Source organism: Austrofundulus limnaeus, unplaced genomic scaffold (assembly GCF_001266775.1).
Source record: "Austrofundulus limnaeus strain Quisiro unplaced genomic scaffold, Austrofundulus_limnaeus-1.0 Scaffold3, whole genome shotgun sequence".
Lineage (NCBI taxonomy): Eukaryota > Metazoa > Chordata > Actinopteri > Cyprinodontiformes > Rivulidae > Austrofundulus > Austrofundulus limnaeus.
The window spans coordinates 1,859,530-1,869,623 of record NW_013952405.1 but is presented as its reverse complement, the minus strand read 5'-3'; positions in this window follow the sequence as shown (position 1 = coordinate 1,869,623).

Here is a 10,094-nt window from a genome sequence, read left to right as displayed (position 1 = left end):
GTGTGTGTGTGTGTGTGTGTGTGTGTGTGTGTGTGTGTGTGTGTGTTATCCTGCACGCTCCATCCACACAGTTTATCATTAAAGTCTCTCAGAGACTGGTCAGCGCTCATAAAGTCAGGCCGAGGGTGATTTAGATGTTTTATGGACGAGATGCAGTTTGTGCATCAGTTGGTTGAGTGTTTAATTGCTCTCTGAGTGGTTTCAGAGCAGGTTAGCAAACAATCAAAAAAAAAAAAAGCTAAACGTGGAGCCATGTTCTGTGCTTTCTGAAGAGGGAAATTTGCCACAAAGATCGTGAGTTATTATTCTGCATGAATGCCTCCAATCAGAGCAGTTGTTATAATAAAACTATTTTTAAATCAAAACCCAGCTGATACAGGATAAAACTCTCATTTATGAGGATTATCGACTATAATTGTCTCAATATTCTTTCTTTCTTTTTTTAATTATTACATATTGATGGTTCTTGGAGGCAAAATGCAAAATTCAGAACTAGTTCACAACAGAAACATAAAATGTTGGTGTAGCAACATTGAATGACTAACAACTTGATTTTTACCACCATCTTTGTAGTTGTAAATTAATGTTTTGAGCATCTGAAAAACAGCTGAAAACATTAGCATCCATTAGCACAATCCTCACATGTGTGTTTGTGAATGTTTGACCATATTTGGAATAGTAAATCCTGAAGCAGGGGATTGTTTTCCATTCATTCATCAAATGATTTCATTGTTTTTGTCAGGATATTGGGCCCTCAGTGAGGAGTCTGCACCCTGAGTGTCAGTCGGAGCGGCCCCCGATTCCGACAGGCGGTCTCTGACTCTTGAGTGGTTTTTTTTCTAGGACTGTCCAACCTGAGAATGGTAATTTACGGCTCAATCTCAGGTTCGTCAGCCCATGAAACGCTGACTCAACCTCAGCTAAGAATGTGGAGGAAACGAGGAAAAGAAAAACTACTACATGGACTTAGCGGGCAGAGAGGCTACAAAAATGTTTGAAACAGTTTGTTCTTTGGGCATCATTTGAAAAACTGATGATTGTTTGACCTCAATCATRCAGATGTTAATACCGGCTCCTCTGTAATACATGAAAGTACACCKTCAACACAATAAAATGCATTTGACAAGATTTCCCTGGGTTTTGGTATGCAGCTGATGAAGCTTCCTCTGGTTGACAGTAACTGAGTGCTAACCAGGAGAGGGAGCAATGTGCACATTAAGCAGAGCCTGCTGCAGCTGCTGGAAACTWATCTACCTGATAAAGTTTCCTTTGAGTTTCATCTCCGAGATAAATCAGCTGAATAATCTGAATGATTTCTTCCTGAACCAGTAGCATCAGTCGAAGTTTTATAACATACATTTTTGAAACTTTTAGATATTACTTATTTCTTTTTTTACATTAATTAAGCTAAATATGGTTTCTGTGGTGAAATTTTAAAGTTAATCTCTTAGTAATTGTGTTTCAGACTGACAGTTCGGATAGTGACAAAAGAGTGAATTTGTTTACTATCTGGTGCAACTATAATCACAGTTTATCAGTAAAGATTAGGCAGTGAATAGAAATTCATGATAAAACATTTGTAGAATGCTTTTTTWAATTTGTTTTCTTTCCAAGAAACAAAGCATTTTATGGTTTTCTCTTTATCAGCTTCTCGTGTGTGATTGTAGTCCTATGTTAAAGTGTAGCCACTTAAAAACAAGATATGCAGCATTTTTATTTATTTATTTTTTTGTTGTCTGTTTATTTATTCATTTGTTTTTTGGTATCTTTGTTCACAAAGGTCTTCCCGTACTGTGGCGAACTAGTATTTGGATTTTTTTTTTAATTCTGCTATTTGTGACAACATCATGTCTCCAAATAAAATAAGAGCCAGTTGAAACTGAATGAACATGAGTGTGTGTTGTTGATTTCGTGGAACTATTTTTAAAGTATTCCCACTCTTTCTGTAGTTGTTGGAAAGATGAGTGTGTCGAGGAGCACAGAAATGTTTGCTGCATGTCTGAGCTTCATTTCATTGGTTATTGCATCATTTTTTATATATATTTGAGCTGTTTAATCATTTACCCATTATAAATGGGACTAAGGTCATTTGTAGTGAGTTTTGTACTTATTTATGTAGAATAATATATTTGAATTCTTTATCAACAGTTAAATTGGAAAGTCATAGGAAATAAAATACAATGTACTGTATTTATTCATGTAAAATACTATAAATTTAACCCTAAAAACCATCCATAAAGTAGGGGGGTAGTATTATACACGGGTTATTCGTGATTAGCTTTTATATGCTTTATAAGCTCAAAAATGATGATAGTATTATACTCGAGATCGTCTTATACATGAATAAATACGGTAAATTAAAATATAATAAATAAATCTTGTGTTTATCAAATCGTATTTTGTGTGATTTTTTTTTACAAAAATATTTTGTTTTAAAATCTCAAACGCTTTTGCCTCATTAGTAATCAGAGGGAAATGAAGGAATGCAGTGATGTTGAACTTTTAATAGAAAATATTAACTGATGATTTGTGTCGATTTCTGTTCAAACGGATTTTGCAAACATTTTTTTTTGGAGAAAAATCTTGCAACCAAATTGGACCAGAGGAGCCGTGTCAAAAGTCCACAGGGCTGGTCACTGACTCTTCTTTTTCTTTTTGCTTTCATTCAAACAGTAATGTTAAAAAAAACATGTTTTTTTAAAAGTTGTTGCTAGTGTGTGTGTATGCTAGCTGTTTTGGCTTTAACCTTGTGTGTGTGTGTGTGTGKGTGAGTCAGSCAACCCGAGTTGCCGGGTTTGGGCCTCCTTGCCTGAGGTCATCTGGCAGAGAAAGAACATGTGAACGAAGTGAAAAGCCAGAATTTGATGTCCAAGTGTGAGCCGTGTTGGCTGGTCTGAGCGAGAGGGAGGTCAGCACATGTCAGAGGTTTCCCCAACGCAAAAAACCAAAATCCAACRTTGAATGAACGCATTCAACAGTTTATTTTTATCGTATCAAACTAAAAATAGACGGACTCACGTGGTTTCTCATTTTTTAATTAGAGAATATTTACTGTAAGTGAWAAGTTCAACTCTTAGTGCTTTTGTCTTTTGTGTGTAAGTGAAAATGTGTACAGAGTGCTGAGCACATTGTGGTGTGCGTACATACCAACTGTTGGACGTTTCATTTTGGTACCTGGATGGTAAAATTTAGTGGATGAAACAGAAAAGCTTTTTCCAGTAAAAAAATTGAACTTTGCTGAAAAAACAAGCTTTTCTCAAACACTTAGGCAGAATCTTTTACTCAGTCGGCCCTAAATAATTCAGATTTCCCAGGTTCATCTCTGACAGCATTTTGAAAGTTATTACAAAAGTGTTTACTCATATATCCCTGGTAGTCTGAATCATTTATCTGATTCCAAAGAATTGGACGAGTTTATAAATTTTTTTAGTTATAGGAAGGATATTTTTATTTAAGTCAAGAAAAAGCTGTTGTGAGAATCTTTTACTTTATCTGTTGCAATTTATGTGAAACAAAAATCTGAAGGGGAGCTTCACGCACTCTTTGTTGATATTCTTCATTTAAATGTTTTGATAAAACTGTGGCCAAAGCATATTTAAAGACTTGTGATAAAAAGTGATGGCATCATGGTTAACACTGCTGTCAGGCTCAAATCTCAGCTGAAGACTTGTAATGTAGTCTGCAGGTTTCCTCTGTACGGCAGAGATTTTTTCCAGCTTTCCTCCTGAGTTCAAAAACATGCATTATTATTCTAAGCTTTGTGTTTACTGTAGTTGTGAGCATGGTTTTTTTTTGCTTCTTCTTTTTGTATCAGACATGTAAAGTGTATTACAAACTATACGAAACACACGAGTACTGTCATTTTAGGTAACCAACAAATGAAAACTTATAAAATTGTCCAACCAAATTAATTCACTGAACTGACCATATTTCTCTTCAAATTAACTTTTTAAGTTGGGGGAAAAAACATGTTTTTATTTTTTATTTTTTGTCTTCTTGGGCATTGTTACCAAAAATTCTAAAACTTACTCTTAAATAAAAAGTTTAAATTGGATTTATTGCTGCATGGGCTATTTTCTGCATTTTAGTAAAATGTAATGCCCATGAAAAACTATTTCACAGCAAAACTAGGAATTATACGGATGTATATTGTAAAAAAAATCTTATTTTATAATTTGAAAAGACTTTTGTTCACACAATATATATTTCAGGGAATAACAAAATATTTATTTCTTATTGTTATATACAGATGTGATGTTTGACATTTATGTATAAATTATAGGCTGTGATTATGTGAAAAGCTTCATATCATAACATGGTAATTAGATGTAAAGTAATAATTTTAAGCATGGTAAATTCCATTGTAAGAACATTAAAATATGTTTTAATAAAAAACTATATTATGGGAACAAATGTTACATTATATTACATTATTCTATTTATTAGTGGCAGTGTTACACTGTGGTAGAATAAATTAGATCTATATGCAGAATGTGAGAGATTTATTTGTTTTTAATTTTTATTCAAATGTATTCACTTCAGTTTGCAACACTAATGTCCATGTTTCATGGTATAATCTAAAAACTGTAAAGTGGCAGGATTAAAATCTAAAACATTAAAAAGTGTTAAACTGATTATATCAAATAATTATTCTTTTGTAAAGTGGATATACAGTAAAACACAAAACTCAACAGCGTAGTGTTTCGTTTCAGTATGAACAAATMGTATTTCAGTAAGGTCGCTGACCCTGCATCATCCAGCTTTCTGTGCCTGCGTAGGAGAGAGGGAGAGGGTTTAAAGGTGTGGTGAGAGTTGTGAGCTGGGGTCAGTTAGTTCCAACCTCGAGGAGAGTACCGCCGTGGCCTTGGAACAGTGTGGGGGTGGTTCACTTCCCCTTTCCCTGCTTCACGGTTTCCTGTGAGCGGTATAACCGTTAACCACACCCTCCTCCTCCTCCTCCTCCTCTGCCCCCACCCCCCCCATCCCCTCTCACATCACCACGCCAAGCCCTCGAAAGCACTCAGGCCCAACTCTTTCCCCCTTTTATTTCCCTGATCTAAACACACACACACACACACACACACTGTACACACTCACCAACAATACTTCTTCCCACAATGTCTCTCCGTGCTTTGATTTTCTTTGTGAGTCTGTAATTCTTTCAGGCCTCCTGCCTTCCTGACCCCTCCACAGGCTAATTATAAAAACACGTTGGCACTATTTAAGCCATTGTGGTTATGTATGCAGGTGGATGTGAACTCGTGTTAAGGCCGCAGCAATGAGATGTAAAATATGTACATGTCATTAAAAGGCATTCAGTAAATCCGTAGCAACAGCTGAAACATCGTGATGAGTTTTCCGCTATGAGGAGAACAATTCAACGACGGAGAAGAAAAAGCGACTGACCATGATCTGCTCTGACTGCTGTTCGTGTTTTGTTTATTTTTTTCTGCGGACCAGCATTCCTTCAGTTCCCATCAGTCATTCTGCTTCAGAAATCGAAATTTCTTGAACAAGATTTCCGGTGTCAGTGTGTACGTGAGTGGGTGTAAGTAAGCCTGCGGTCTGTGGAGGGACAGTGAAGATGTGCTGAAGAGAATCTACAGTTTGTCAGTGTAAGCACAAATGTATTATTTTTTTTCTTATTTTTTTTTTAAAGAAGKGGTGAGGTCTACTTCTCGAACAGGAGTGCTGTTCCTGTTGGTGGGGGAGAGGAGTGGGGTGGAGCGCGTGGAGTGAGTGTATGTGGGGGAGTGAGTGTGGGGGCAGCTAGGCCATCTGGACTGTGAGGAGGCTGAAGAAAGGGAGAGTGTATGTGTGTTTGTGAGAGTGTGTGTGTGAGAGAGAGAGAGAAAAATCAAGAAGAAAGGATGAGAAGAGCGAAGGGAAGTAGGAGGGAGAGCCAGAACCGAGATCGTGTGAGAAAGAAATCACGGAGGTTTCACGGAGAACAACAAAAGGAGGAATGCTGCTAATGGCCGCCGCTCTAAACATCCTGCAACATGTATTGATTTTACTTTACAGACACAAAATAAGTGTGGAAGCACGTGCGAGCGTAAGCTAAGGAGAAACATGGGTGTTTCACAGCTTCTACATTCACTCTGTCAATGTGCTCGATGCTAAAGAATCCATAACGGTGATGAGTGTTAGTCATCTCATGATGCAGCTCAACCATATCAGTACAATAAATACTAGAAAGTTTATGTTTTCAAAATGAGCTCAATTTATCTTTCAGAGAACAAAGAGTGGCTTTTTTAATCAAGGTGTTACAACATTTAGTGTATGGATGGTTATTTTAAGGAAAAACAATAAAAATTTGTCAGTAAGTTTTTTATTTCTTGAACATTCGAGTACTAATTCTACTAACTAAAAAAGTTAGTAGAATAAAGATCTTTTGTTTTTTCCCGGTCCAATGGATCAACATGGAACAACAACCGTAAAGCTGAGCTCAATGGTACTTTACACCTGTGGAGACTAAAATATTTTGAACTAACCATTGTCAACGGCAATGAACAAAACAGCATTTTTAAAAAATTACCGTATTTATTCATGTATAATACGATCTCGAGTATAATACGATCATAATTTTTTGACCCTAAAAAGCATTAAAAATCTAATTATCAATAACCCATATATAATACTACCCCTCTCTGGGTGATTTTTAGGGTTAAATTTCTAGTATTATACGTGAATAAATACAGTAAGTAAGATTAGCAACAATTTTTCAGTTCCTCAGATGTCCACTAGAGCCTGCAAAGTTGGAGTCAGATGAATAAAACCTGAACCAGTAACAAGCGTGATTCTAGTTAACACCTTATTAACATCAAAATGTATTAAATGTTCTGGATAATTAGTTTCTTTTGTAAGTTGGAGATGTTTCAGTGTCTAAAAACATGCATTTAAGTGTAAGTGGTAACTCTAAATTGTCTATAGGTGTGAGTGTGAATGGTTGTCTCTTTTGTCACAATGTGGCCCTGTGACGGATTGGCCCCAGCTCCCCAAAACCCTGAACAGGAAATAATGGGTAATGAAAATAGAAAGATATTTTATAAACAATCGATTTGCTCACTGAAAATTTTAGAATAAAATACAAGGCTTTTTTTTTTTCAAAATTAGATGCAATTCTGTTTCCTATTTCTGAAATGTATGCAGCAATCTCTCCTCTTGATTTGAGATTTTATTACAGAATTCACATTGTACATTGTATATTATGCAGATCAGGGGTTCTTAAACTTTTTGGGTCTGGCGACCCCTTACAAGAGAGAAAAATTTCCAGGGACCGCCTCATAAACCCCAAGCTGTTTTAAAAATAATTTACTGTCATTTTAACCCCTAAAAACTATGGGAATATAAGTTTTTGTTTTGTTTTGTATGTTTGTTGTTCCCCATATTCATTTTTTAAAATAAAATCCAAATGAACAATTTATTGAAATCTTTTGAGGACCCCAAAGATAGGGCTCATGGACCCATGGGGGTCCTGGGACCCCAGTTTGAGAACCTCTGATGTAAATTACTTATAACACTTCAMTCTGTAGGTCTGTAGCATGTCAGTCTGTATGTCATATAGCAAATGTCTAACTTAACAACTTTGTTGTCTTGTACTTGTACATGTGTAATRACAATAAAGTCAAAGCTAATCTAATCTAAAAATAAATAAATTCAGCAGTAGAAAATGCAACAAAAATGCCCAGCCAAAACAAATGGCTACAGAAACTACCTGCAAGAAAAGATTTATCTACAACTCTTTGCAGGTTTTGCTGCATGTGTGGAAATTATGTGAAGTATGTTTGTGACCCAAGGGGTCTGTGCAAAAAGAAAAAGGAAAAGAAAATCTGATAATCTGCCTCAAGGTATGCCTCCTGACTTGGGGTGATCTTAAGCTAAAAAAAAAAATCTTGGAAACAAGTAAGTTTTCCAGATCTCTGTAGTCTTGCTTCCTTTTTCGGCTTAAGGCCAAAGTCTAGAGGCCAAATCCAAATTTACCAACCTAATGACTAAATTCTGCCAGTTGTGTTGCATTGTGGGACACAGAGAAGGCAGGTTTTTAGGATAAATAAAACATGTTAATTCTGCTTCAGTCACATCTTTATATACAGTATATATATNTATATATACTGTATATAAAGATGTGACTGAAGCAGAATATATCACCATCATAAGTCTAACCGTGATACAGAAATTCAGTGATAAATTGCCAGATTATTAAAACAAAGTCACCGAAGCACCGTTTTGTTGAGAGTCACGTGTTACGTAATTTAATCATCAAATATTCTTTGATTGTTTTTATGTTCATACCAGACCAACTCGATTTTACAGATTTTAGCCACAAACATAACTTAATTGAATGAATGTTATTCATACTTTTCTTCTTTGATTCTCTGTAAATGCAGATCGCAAAGAATTCCGAAAACTGTCCAAACTGATTTGGACAATAAATATGACAATCTGAAGAGACCAAATATTTAATGTAACATGAGTGAAATAAACAAATGCATGTGATAACAAGTGAACTTGAGTAGAAATCCTGCTCCATTTTTATCACTTTATTCTCTGTCTGAAATATCATTTGAAGAAGCAAAGTGTTAAAGTAAGTCTTTAAMCTTGACAGATGTTTGATTTTTCTTGAAAAGATGATGTAAAGTAAAGTATGAGGTGTGAAAGAAGTTTGTTGCCATTTTAAGTGARGGAGGTGGAACTAGCTTGAGCTGCTTTATGAACAGTTTTTTTCTTCCAGGACAGGAAATAATTAATAGAAAATAAATTACATTCTTTATTACACCATTTTATTTCCTGTTTTTATTTCTAAAGTTAATGCTGTAGTGTTGTAATGCAAAATGTGGAAATTTTTATTTCTTAAATACAATGAAAGTTTAGGGGGGAAACACAAACAGAGGGTTAAAGTTAAACACTAGATTAAGTACCGTGCAAAAGTTTTAAACCCTTTATCCCTTAACAGGTGAACAAATGGAAAACAAAAGAAAAACATTATCTCTATTATTTTAATTTAGTTGGCCTTTTTGATGCCTGATTACAATTGACTGACTATGACTTCTAGGTCATAGTTCACTGACAGCTAAGTGTCATTAGACTGTTAAAAACTCATATAAATGCTGCAGTAAGGAGGACATTTCAGCCTACTTTCTCTGGTTTTCCAGTAGTTCATTCCAAAGGCGAGGACCATAATAATAAACTGCTTCTCTGACGCACTTTAGTGAGAATACTGAGTTCTGATAAGTGACGGACAAAGATCATTGAGAGTTTTATTTTAAAAAGTTGATGTAAATCAATTTGGAATGCAGCAGGTAGACAGTGAAGATTTTAAAATTAGTGTGATACATATGTACCCTCTTGTGTTTTTAACAAATGTTCAGCTGAAATTTGGAGCAACTGAAACTTTGCAACAGTTTTCTTCAGAACAGCAGAAAGTAGAGCCTTACACTTGTACAATCTGCAGGTAATAGCGTGGTCTAGCAACTCGAGAGAGACACGGTTGTACTCTGGAAATGTTTTTTCAAGTGATAAAAATCTAGCTGAAACAATCCATTTGATATGGGTCTCAAAGTTCATAATCAAGATGACTCTCAGATATTTAGCAAGATTAGTAGGCGTAGTCACCAGAGCTAGTAGTTTTTCTTTCAGTTTTTCTCTTTGAGCTTCAGGCCTGAGTAYTAAAATAAAAGAAATAAAAACAATTTTACAAAACAAGACAGGAACTGGACTGAAAACGAGTAATATAGAAGCAAAATTAACTTTTTWAAAGACCTTCAGAAAACCCTAAAGATTACTGTTTCCAAGAAAGTTTTTACTATATAGGAACAAAGATGACTTAAGACTTTTGCACAGTACTACATACATTGCACACTAACTTAAGACCAGTTTGGAGTAAATACACTTCTAGTTATTTACACACCAGTGGGTGTGTAAACAAAGTATAATGAAATATCTGCGTTTACAGTCACACAATATTTGCTCTGGAGTGAGAAGACAAAAAAAAGATCTTCCTTCTACCCTCTGACCCTCCGTTTTTCTCCTCTCCCCTCTTTAACCACCCCCATCTCCTACCCCCCAACACACACACACACACACACACACAC